This window comes from Psittacula echo, assembly GCF_963264785.1.
Source record: "Psittacula echo genome assembly, chromosome: 6".
NCBI classification, from domain to species: Eukaryota; Metazoa; Chordata; class Aves; order Psittaciformes; family Psittacidae; genus Psittacula; species Psittacula echo.
Window position 1 is genome coordinate 35,946,978 of NC_137743.1, and position 12,052 is coordinate 35,959,029.

Below are 12,052 nucleotides of genomic sequence, written 5' to 3' on the forward strand. Positions count from 1 at the left end.
TACATAAAAGAGTGCTGGAGCTGATGCTCAGTAGCTAGGACAGGCAACAGCTGCATGAAGGACAAGGTCACAGAAGCACAAGAAAGATAGTGGGATAATGTTTGTAATGCTATCATTTGCTGCAAGGCTAGCACAATAGACACACACTGTGTAGCACTTTAAAATATTTGTTTCTAGCTGTAATTTCATGTATGAGCTGCAGCTGCTTTGCTTGGCTGCTGTATGTCCTTCTTTGGTGCTTTTATAAAAATGGGAAAATTTTCTCAGCAGAAAAAGAGTATAGAATACATAAAGACCCACGAGAAAAATTTTTAATATTGGCCAAATTGAGCTATTCAAAGATGATAGTTATGAGGAAAAAAATGCTGTCATTGTCTTGATTTGCTCAAGTCTGGCTGCTCGTATATGTATAGAGCTACTCTTTCTCACATCCTCCAAAGAATTCCTGAGATCTCTTCCTGAAATTTCATCCAAGTGCTATTCAGTAACAGTTTTACCATGCATATTTATTTTGCACTGCAAATGATAATGTGTGAACAACACATTATGGAGGTGCAAGTAGCAGCTCTGTAGTTATGAGCAAGTTTATGTTTTCATTCAAAGCCACACAGCATTTTCTGCTCCAAAGATTTGTCTGCATGATGTGTTTGAGTAAAATAGCAGACAGAAAAATTGGTTCAGGAAATTTAAATCTGGATTAAAATAATTTCTATGCTAATTAATAAAACTTCATTTAAGTATCATCTTCTGCTGTGCTTTTAATACAGGCCTCCCACATTCAAGAAAATAGCCAAGGCAGAGGTAGACTTTAAGCCTTATCTGTCTCTACTCCAGGAGTCAAATGGCAAGAGATGTAATGTAAGCAGCTCCCCCTGGAGATGGCATAGCTGGCCAGATTTACTGAGATGATGTGTGTTCTGTCTTTGCATGCCTTACTTGAACAAAACTTTGGCACAAACCACTGTGCCAGGATTTGTATCAATAAGTATGGAAAGCCTTCGGGCCTCCATACAGCTGCCTTTTTTTTTTTTTTTTGCACCACATGCAATAACACTGATCTATCAGTTGAACTCCCTGGGTTTAGTAGCTCACAACTGCATGAAGAAAGGTGTGATTTTTTGAAGGAAATAAAAGCTATGCCCAGGGAAAGAAGACTATAATGGCTCTGAGACTAATATGAGAATATGAAGAGGCAGGAAAATGTTAATATCTTACCCTAAGATGGGTCTGAAACCCATTTTTAAGGAAGCAAAGATAACCAAAGAAAGTTACAATGCAGTTTTATGTAGCTAGCTATTTGTGTGAAAAAGGAGGCTGCTTATGTATTTGTTACACATTAAAAAGATGTACGCGCCTTGGGCATGCACAGGCTCCCTCAGTAATACAGCAGGAGCTGAGCTGTCCTGCCTTGAGACAAGAGCTGGTTGGTGTCACCCAGCCTTGAGGACTGATGGCACAAAGAAAGAAGAAGGCAGTGTCAGTACTAGCCACATTTGGGAATTTTTTTTGACAAAAGGAATTGCCATCAGTGAGAGAATAATTTATCATGGATGAACCTTTTTTTGGTAGAAAAAACTGGCTGAGCAAACCCTTTTGTCAGAAAATACTTTTTTAGCTGCAAGTTCTGCTCAGGATGAGAAATGCCTCTCCTGAAGTAACCAGCAAACTAACAACTATGACAACAGAGATGCACAAGATGAGATGCCCTTTTCTGGTGAATACACTTGTGAGGCTCAAAAAAAGAGACAAAAAGCCCCCTTTCTGTACAATGATCAATAATCCCATGGTGAGGGCTTGCTCTTGAGTTGGAGGAATAGTAGTGTAAGGACATCAGTGTGTGTTCTAAGCCTCTGAACACCAGATGTCAGATTTCCCTGGGAGAATTATTTGTATTTCTATATACCCTAGGAAGGGCAAATTCTTCCCATGAGGGAAATACTTCTTTTTAGGAAAGAAGTGCTTGTTCCTTCATGCTTTCTTAGCATTGCATTGCCACCTTTCAGCAGAACTTCTCAGGAGCCATTGAATACGATCACTTTTTTCTTGTACCATGTGCATTTGCAGACTTTCCTCACTCTAAAGATAATCCATGGTGTCTTAGAAACCCTAGGCACTGAGAAAAAGAATTCCAGGGGTTTGGTTTTTTTTTTTTAGATTTAGGAAATACTGCATTTTTCCTAATGATATAATAAATGAAGCACCTATTTAAACAAAAGGACAGCTTTCATTTTCTGTTTCTTCTCTCCAGCATGTTACAGCTCATTTTCAGACAGCAGGAATTAGCTGAAACCAAATGAATCAACTATCCACGATCACTGCAAACTTTGTGACAACTAGGCAAGAAATAGCTTCCTTGTCTCAACAGATTTTTTTGTCTTGGATGTTTGTGGCTGCCAGGTGTGGGTGATGAGACAAGGTCTCTCTCCCTGTTATAAGAGGGCTCTGAGGCTTGAGGGAGTTCTTGTGGTTCCAGTCAAAATTCTTATTTTCTCAGTTTCATCTCTGTTTTGATCTTCTAAAGTTTACTCTTCAATAAGGGGTAACAAAGTATGAAAACAGAACTCATTTCCAGCCTTCAGAAAGCAACAATGTTGGTTTAGAAAAATGTTGCAATGAAACACTCTAATCGCATGCATGCCTACCTCTCTGAAGAGTTCTATATCAGTGTCTTTGTGGAAACAAACATTTTCCTGATTTCAGCAGGCCAGTGTTTCTCCTTAAAATACCTTTCAAGGTTCTTTATAATTCAGACTATTGCACAGACCCCGACTCCTAGAAAACCTTCTTTAGGCTTTTCAAACCCTCCTGAGACAAAGCTATGATTTTCTGTTCAATTTTCTGAAATAGAAAGACCTATGAAAAGTTGTAATTGTTTAACACTCACTGGACTTTTGCAGCAAGTCCCAGACACAACAGTTTCTTCTCAGGTTATCCAAAACCCTACACTTTATTTTTTGGGGTCCAGAAGAGAACCAGAGACATTTCCTCAGTGTCCCCATCTGGCACTAGTAATGAGCACAGGCAAAAAGCTCCATGCAATTGGAATCATACTCTAAAAACCAATCACTTTTGTGCGAAACTGAACATGCATCATTCAAGCTTCACCAACAGAAGGAAGGCAGCTTATCCGTGAGCCAGCAGCTTCCTCATTTCACTCGCAGTGTATTCCTAAGAAGCCCAGTAGGTAACAGAATTTATTAGGTACTTTATTAGCACCCTTCTATGTATGGTTTAATACATTCACTACAGCCTTTTAGCAAGATGCCAAGAGCTCCCCTGCTCAAGTAATAGACTATAATATCTCTGACATTCACAAGGAATCAACAGAATACAATTAAAACCAGAACATGTAATATTCAGTGAAATAAAACAGATTTCCAATCAATTAAAGCAGACTCTCCTTCCAATAGCACTGGAAAAATAATAAATTTAAAAAACTAATCAGTTCTACACAAGCTCAGCTAATGAGTGTCATTTGGGTCACATCCTCAAATTGCAAATAAATGTTATCATTTATCAACCTAACACATTACTCAATAAATCTTCTGCACCATTGTTCATACTTATCAGCTGTGTCATTTAATATTCCTTTCTGGTTTAGAAAACTATTTCCTCTGGTGCCTGACCCCTTGTAATGGAAAACTACTGAAAACAGACAGTAGCTAGTTCAAGAATTGTACAATTTAGAGCTAAACAGAGCTGTGGACAATGTTGAAATGCTCTAAGATTCATTTTTTCAGTGAGTCTCCTCCCACCTTGAAAATATTACAGGCTGTTGAGATGAAAGCTTCCTTTAAATAAGGTCAGATTGCATGCAATGCAATAAAAGCTTTCATGGTGTGTAAAATCATGAAAATGATTACACTCTGCCCAGACAAGGAGATCTGTTTCCTCATTTATGCAACAGAGAAATGTGGACACTCCCAATTACAGATTTAAACCCTCCCCATCTCAGCCATCTATCTGGTGCTCTGCGCACTACCTTGAGTGTACACCAGTGATTTTGGTGATTTCTGCATTTCCCATTTCAAGATGAGAATGAGAAAGGAGGGAGCTCCCAAACATTACCTGCTCACCAATATCTCTCCTCTCCCGCTGAAAACCAGAAGCAAATAGGCCCCACAATTGATGCCTGGTGGGTCCTTTTCTTCATCCCAGACTGCTTCCCCATCAGTGGCATCCTTTCAAGGCTCAATACAGGCTTCTCTGTAGCACAAAGAAAGACCTTTTTCTGACATATCCATTCCAGAGCTGAATTACCCAGATTCATCTTCTTCATTGCAGGCACATAAAAGCAAAAGCATACAGCCACTGGGACACATCTAAGAGGGACATCTTGTGACTGACCTTCTTCAGAAGTTTGTTTCTGTGTCTCAAGAGCGTGTTTAGATTGACTGTTAAACAATAAACGAGTTATGAACTGCAGTGTCCTCTGTGCACTTGTTTTACAATGCACCACGCAGCTGTACACAGTATATAGGTGCAGGACTATGTTGTACCAGAAGGGCCCTTACTAGCAGTGAATTTTATTGTCAGCTTGAGCCTTGTTGTGACAGAAACCCCAAAACGCAAAAAGATATGACTGCTCCCACAGCTGGAGACATAACATGAGCAGGCTGAGTTACCCCTCAGTAGAAGAGGTGGGAGCATGGGCTGTGCATGCCAAATACAAAGCTTTGCAGCAACGTTTTGCCAAGCTGGGGCACACTGAGGTTTGCAAAGGTTTTCTTTTTGAGGAAGTCTGTATTAGAAAATCAGCAAAAAACACCTCTGATACAAGAGAATTCTGCCAAATAGCATGTTCTCATGGGTACAGCAGAAGAAATACAAAATACTCAGGCTTAAATTATGTAGCTAAAAGCAATCATAAGGGTGGAGACAGTAATAAGCAACTGAGGTTGATTGATTATGGGAACTGTTAGGAAACCTTAACTTAAACATTTATATATAATAAACATAAATATTTCTTCTAGATATGGATCCCATACTATTTATGATGAAGTCTAGATCTAATGAAATATTCCAACATAAACTATTTTGTAATCCACATGAACTGGACATAGCATATTAAGATCCATTTTATCTGATTTCACTGAGAATATATGACAACAAGCAAATTTGCCATTTCTGGTTTCCATACCAACAGAATTCAGACAAACACACCAACACTTCAACTGCTCATTAGACTTGTAGGTTTGATCTTATTGCTTTCAGTGAGTCTTCAACACTTAACAACACTGGAATATTCAAGCTGGTCTTTGCTGTGCAGATCTAAGACGGAACTTTACACTTGACTGTTACACTTACTTTAGTGTTTGTTTTTGTAATTTAAGAAACACAGAAGTACTATAGATGGAATCTAGCAATGTGTAAATACCTCAGAAATAGTATGCATAACATAGTCATAACACATCAACCACTATTAAAGAAACATTTACTTGAATTTTAGGGTTGCACTTGAGATGCAAAATGTCTTAGATATGTTTATCCAGCCATTTCTAATGTAACATGCAACATTAAAGTTAAAGTAAATGCATTTGCAGTGCCTGTTACCACTTTAACCAGTTTAATAAACCATTCATAGCAAGATACATATACAGAAGTGTTACATAAGTATTGGATAAATCATAATTATCAAGATGCTAAGCCCTCCAACTAAAATAAATGTTTTTGAATGATAATATGCTGAAATGCATCTGAGTTATAAAGTCTCTGCACTTTGAGCAAATATTTTGCTCTGTGAGCCTCGTCTGTGAGTCTTGTGTGTGTTTGAACATTTCAGATTAATATTTTCTGGCAGTATTCGCATTCCTATATGCACATCACCTGTAATGATAATTAACAGTTGTTAAGCATCTTGCAGAACTTCGTCTTTGCTCTGAATTTCCTCATGCACATAGACTGCTGCTTCCCTAACTAACTGTGTTTCAGCATTTAGAACGAACTCCAGGTTTCTAACCTGGAAATATTTTTATTCTGTCACATTATCTACTTCAGGCAGCTTTTAGTTAGTCTCACATAAGGTGAACACACAGGCTATTCCATGACAGTGTCTCTTTTCAAAAACATAGAGGCCACATCTGAAAGCATTCGCAAACCACATTTCTAGTATTTGCTATTGCACTCTAGTGCATATTTTTACATAGAAGTAGCAAGTAGATGTCCACAGGTGTGAACTTCACACAAATCCACTGCCTGTTTATTCCTTGAAGATATGTAATACATCTTTATTCTTTTGCTAAAACATTCTTCGTTTAATGACCTCTTTTTGCTACGCATTCATTACACCCATGCACAAGCAATATTCTCTTTGTGCTTTCCGTTTGTTCTTCTCCTATTCAGTAGAGTTCAGAGCCCCAGTGATTTTCTGTGCATATCAGTTCTCTTCCTACTGCAGTTTGAGTAAAACCTGGCTTGCAGGCTGAGGAAGAGCCAGTTTCAGAAAAAAAAAAAAAAAAAGAAAAAAAAAGAAAATTACCACCTATTTAACAAGACTTTGAGCACCAGTCATCTGGATTTACTCTGTGGGTGTTTAAACTGGTATTGATCTCGAAAAATAACTCTAAAATAGTAGGTTCTGGGCAAATAAATAAGAATAGCAGAGAGGTTTTTGTAACCCAAGCTTCCAAGTATCTAATGCTTCATTATGAAATTCACCCTGGTTATAATTCTTCTCCTATCCTAACTTCTTTCTACTGCTTGCTATTTTCAGTAAAACCTAATAAATAGTTTCTATAAGGTTTTGTTTTCAAAGAAACAGAATAATGGTTGTAACTTCCCTCAGGTGCCTGTTCACCAGGGTTATCACGTCATGTTTCTGAGAGCTTTGGACCACAAAGATGTGGGCTGAAGGAGTGAGCCCCTGTGAAGACAGGGAAGCAGATTGTGGTCACCTAAGGCAGCAAAATAAATTAGAAGGTATTTACCACTGTATAAGTGGTGACAATGATTATTTATTTTTAAAAAATATATGATACTGTAAGTTTTTATAAACCCCACCCTTGGAAAGCCAGTGATATTAACACAGATAGGTATGTAATATGTTTCATCCTACAGTTGGTGGTAGTTATTGTAAAACTTTTGAACATTTTCCCCCCAGATTTCAAAATTTTAACTCTGAGCTCTGCCATTTCTTAACTTTGTCTTTCTTAAACAATATTTATTAGATTTTAAAAAGACTTGCCCATTGCACTAAAAAGATATCATAGGATGGAGAGTGAACTTTAAATGTTGCATGCAAATTAGAGAGAAAAGAATGCATCAATATGCTACTGTTCTGAGAAATGACTGAAGTCTATTCTATCACCAGTTTTATGGTTGTAGAAGTCTGGCTTGTATGAAGGTACTATAGATTTATTTAATTATACCATAAAGCAGGATGTGCTTTATATAGTGTAGTGCCTGCTGGCTGAGTTTAAAAGATTAGTAAGTATTCTCTAAAGATAAGATTCTGAAAAACATCACCTCATCAGTGTGCTCTCTTGCTATGGATTTTATTACACATGCTAGTTGGCATTAGCAGTCTGTTTTACTTCAGGCTCTGAAACATTTGGACATCTTTTGAAGTAATTTCAATAAAGTTTTGGTAGAGAGCTCTGGGTGTTAAGCACATGTTTACCACTAACAATGTTGGGAGTCATACACATACTGCTGTCAGGACTATGCTAATTGCCTCCAAGGCTTTATATTCTAAACCAAATACATTAAATGCAGCATTTTCCAGAATGCCCTTGAGTTTCTTCCATTTATACCTCTGTCTCCAGACAGACCAAATATTCTGATCATGCCACTCTTTGATGTTAAACTGGATACAAATGTACTCAGATGATTAATCACACTCAGTACTTATTGTGCATCTTTTTTATTACTATGCAAGCAGATTTTACACAGCATGTAGTTTGTGATAAGTTTGCATGAAAACAGCTGATTACCTTTCCTCTCATATAATTATATTAACAGCAAAGCCAGTTTCCTATCTCCGTATATCTGTGACCATGGGAAATATTTCAGGAAAGGGTAATCAGGAAAAATAGAACAAGTGCAGTGAACCTGCAAAAGTTAAAAAAAAAAAAAAAAAAAAAAAATTGTTTGTGACCCTCCTTTGGGAATGTGTGTTCTTCTTCCAGCCACCTCACAGCTCCCTCCGTCCGTTTGGTGTTCCCACCCTTGCCTAGCCCCATGTGTTCTCTGAATAAGACGTAAATATTTATTTCTGGAGAATCTAAAATAGAGGTGGGCCTCATTTGGACTTACATGCTTGAGGTACAGCCACAGTTCAGCCTTTTAATGATGGGTAAATAGCCAAATAGCTTCACATAAATTTATTCTGCTGATGTATATTTTTCTAAATGAATTAGAAGTGTTACCTGGAGACTATTATTTTAATTTCATCTTGACAGAATGTGTAATTTTTTTTGTCTTATTAGATTGCATGAAAGTGAACATATAAGGTTTTAGCTTTCTTTTTGAGCTCCCATAGTAGATATTTTACTTTGTATTGAATCTTCATTGTATTATTAATAATTACCCTTTTTATCTGATAGATTCCAGGAAAAGGAAGAAGAGTGGCTTAAATTCTATAAAGAAATTAAGAGCTTTGCTGGCAAAAGATTAACACTGTATTGACCCATTTTACTGTTCTTTTCAAGACTAACATTAAAGGAGAATTAATCATCTAGCAATATTGAGCATTAGCCTGTCTCAGATATAGAAAAATATTGCTACTTTTCTTGAAAGTAATGGTAAACATAAACCAGAGAAAACTTTGTTCAAGATGTTCTAATTGGCTTGATCCATTGAAAATAAACATAAAACTGCTTTATCCAGAACAGCAGATAAAATCGCAATTCTTCTTGTGCAGCTTTTCTGACTTGTATGTACGGCTGATCAGGTGGATTTCATTCACTCAATATTTTGCTGGAAGGACTGCCAATCAAACATTCATTCCCAGGAGTTGATTAAATCTATGCTAGTAAGAGTTACTCAAAGGGTATGGTTTCTTCTAAGTCTTTATAAGAATCATAGTATGACAGAATGGTTTGGGTTGGAAGGGATCTTAAATATCATCTAGTTTCAAATCCTCTGCCATAGGCAGGGACACTTTCCACTAGACCAGGCTGCTCAAAGCCCTGTCCAGCCTGGCCTAGAACACTTCCAGGGATTTGGTATTAACAGCTTCTTTGGTCAACTTGTTCCAGTGTCTCACCACCCTCACAGTGAAAAGCTTCTTTCTACTATCTAATCTCAATCTACCTTCTCCCAGTATAAAGCCACTACCCCTTGTCCTGTCGTTACATGCCCTTGTAAAAAGTCCCTCTCCAGCTTTGCTGTCAGTCTCTTTAGGTACTGGAAGGTTGCTATAAGGTCTCCCCAAAGCCTTTTCTTCTCCAGGCTCAACAACCCCAGCTCTCTCAGCCTGTTTTCATAGCAGAGATGCTCCATACCTCTCATCATCTTGGTGGCCCTTCTCTGGACTTGCTTGAGCAGGTCCACATCCTTTTTATGTTGGGGGTCCAAAAGCTGAACACGGTACTCCAGGTACTCATGAGAGCAGAGTAGAGGGGGAGAATCATCTCCCTTGATCTGCTGGCCATGCTCCTTTTGATGCAGCCCAGCATATGGTTGGCTTCTGGGCTGCAGGTGCACATTGTTGGCTCATGTTGACCTTCTCCTCAACCAACACCCCCAAGTCCTTCTTCTCAGGACTACTCTCAATCCATCCTTCAGCCTGACTGTGTTTGTGCTTAGGATTGCCCCAGTCAATGTGCAGAACCTTGCGCTTAGTCTTGTTGAGCTTCATGAGGTTGGCATTGGCCCAACTCTTAATCCTATCAAGGTTCCTCTGGGTGGCATTCCTTCCCTCCAGCATCTCGACTGCACCACACAGCTTGGTGTCATCAGCAGATTTGCTGAGGGTGCACTCAATCCCACTGTCCATGTCACTAACAAAGACGTTAAACAGCACCAGTCCCAAAACAGACCCCTGAGAAACTCCACTTGTCACTGATCTTCATCAAGCCTTTGAGGGCAACCATTCAACCAATTCCTTATCCACTAAGTGATCCACCCTTCAAATCAATGCCTCTCTAGTTGTCCTGGGTTCAGCAGTAGCAGTAATTTTTTCTCCTCCTTAGTAGCAGGTGCAGTGCTGTGTTTTTGTCTTTCAGCCTGGGAATAGCACTGATAAACCAATGTTTTTAGTTACTGCTCAAATGTTTAGTCTGACCAAGGACTTGGCGAGTCCCATGCTCTGCCAGGGAGGAGGAGAAGCCGGGAGGAAGCAGACAGGACACCTGACCCAAACTAACCAAAGAGGTATTCCATACCACAGCACGTCATGCCCGGAATGTAACTGAGAGTTACCCAGAAGGGTTAGCTCACTGCAGGGTTGGACTAGGTATCAGTCAGTGCTCAGTCGGGCTGAGTATTATCGGTCGGTGGGTGGTATTATATTCTCTTCCCTTGTTATTTCCCTTATCATTATTATTATTGGTGCTAGCAGTAGTGGTTTGTGTTATACCTTAGTTATTAAACTGTTCTTATCTCAACCCGTGGGAGTTACATTCTTTTGATTCTCCTTCCCATCTCTCAGCCGCTGCTGCCATCTTGTGGGGTGCCTGTTGCCATCCGCCGCCATCTGCCGGCCCCACCACCACCCGCCCACAAGGACTGAGCGCGGCACCTCCGCCCTGCCATGAGAGCCAAGTGGTGCAAGAAGTGCATGTGCAGGCTGAAGCGCAAGAGGAGGAAGATGAGGCAGAAATCCAAGTAACGGGCGCCACCACTGGGGCTGTGGAGGAGGGCCTGGGCCTGTGGGGGGCGGGAGCTTGGTGCACTGGGTGCGTTTGGGGCCGTGTGGCTGCCATTGTGCTGTGAATAAAGCTGGTGGTGACAAATGTATTTATTTATTTATTTATTATGTTCCATCCTTGGCGGTGTTCAAGGCCAGGTTGGATGAGGCCTTGGGTGACATGGTTTAGTGTGGGGTGTCCCTGTCCATGGCAAGGGGGTTGGAACTAGATGATCTTAAGGTCCTTTCCAACCCTAACTATTCTATGATTCTAAGGGGGGGACTGAGCGAGTGAGACTGCATGGCTGACAGAGTTTAAACTGCGACACCAGTTTAGAGAAGGATGTCATGTGGGACAGTGTCACATGCTTTGCTCAAGTTCTGGTTGATGGTATCGGTTGCTCTTCCCTTATCCAGCAATGCTGTAGCCCCATCATAGAAGGCCACCAAAGTTTCCGGCACAGTTTGCTCTTAGTGAGTCCATGCTGGCTGTCACCAATCACCTCCTTATTTTCCATGTGTCTTAGCATATTTTCCAGAAGGATCTGCTCCCTGAACTCACCAGGCACTGAGATGAGACTGACTGCCCTTTAGTTCAGAGTTTTCTTTCATTTTCCTTTTTAGAAATGGGGGTTATATTTACCCTTTTGCAATCAGTGGGAACTTTACTGAACAGACACTATTTCTGAAATATGAATGATAGTGGCTTAACCACTTCATCTGCCAGTTCCCTCAGGACCTGTGAATGCACCTCATTGAGTTGCATGGACTTTTACACCTTCACATTCCTTAGATAGTCTTGTACCTGATGTTCTCCCACAGTGGGCAGTTCTTCACCTCCCAGTCCCTCCCTTTGTCTTCTGTGACTTGGGCAGTACGGCTGAAGCACTTGTCGGTGAAGAATAAGGTAAAAAAACAGTGTGTACCTTTGCATTCTCCGTATCCCAGGTGACCAGGTCTCCCGTTTTGTTCTGTAGAGGGCTCATGTTTTACCTAGTCTTCCTGTTATTTCTGAACAGCTTCTTCAATTCAGTTCTGTCCCACAGTACATTTATAAATTCTTGTTTCTTACCAGCCATCTTCTTTTGTTTGAAAAACAGAATGCTTGAGCAGCTAATATGCTTATTTGCATGTGGGCATTTTACAGCACACACAAACAACCCTGTTTCCTTATGTAATTATATCAGTTCAGCTTTTTCCTAAGGCTTTCTTGCTCTCATTATGCCTTCACCAGCACTAAACTTCCCTATGTATGCCTCTGTA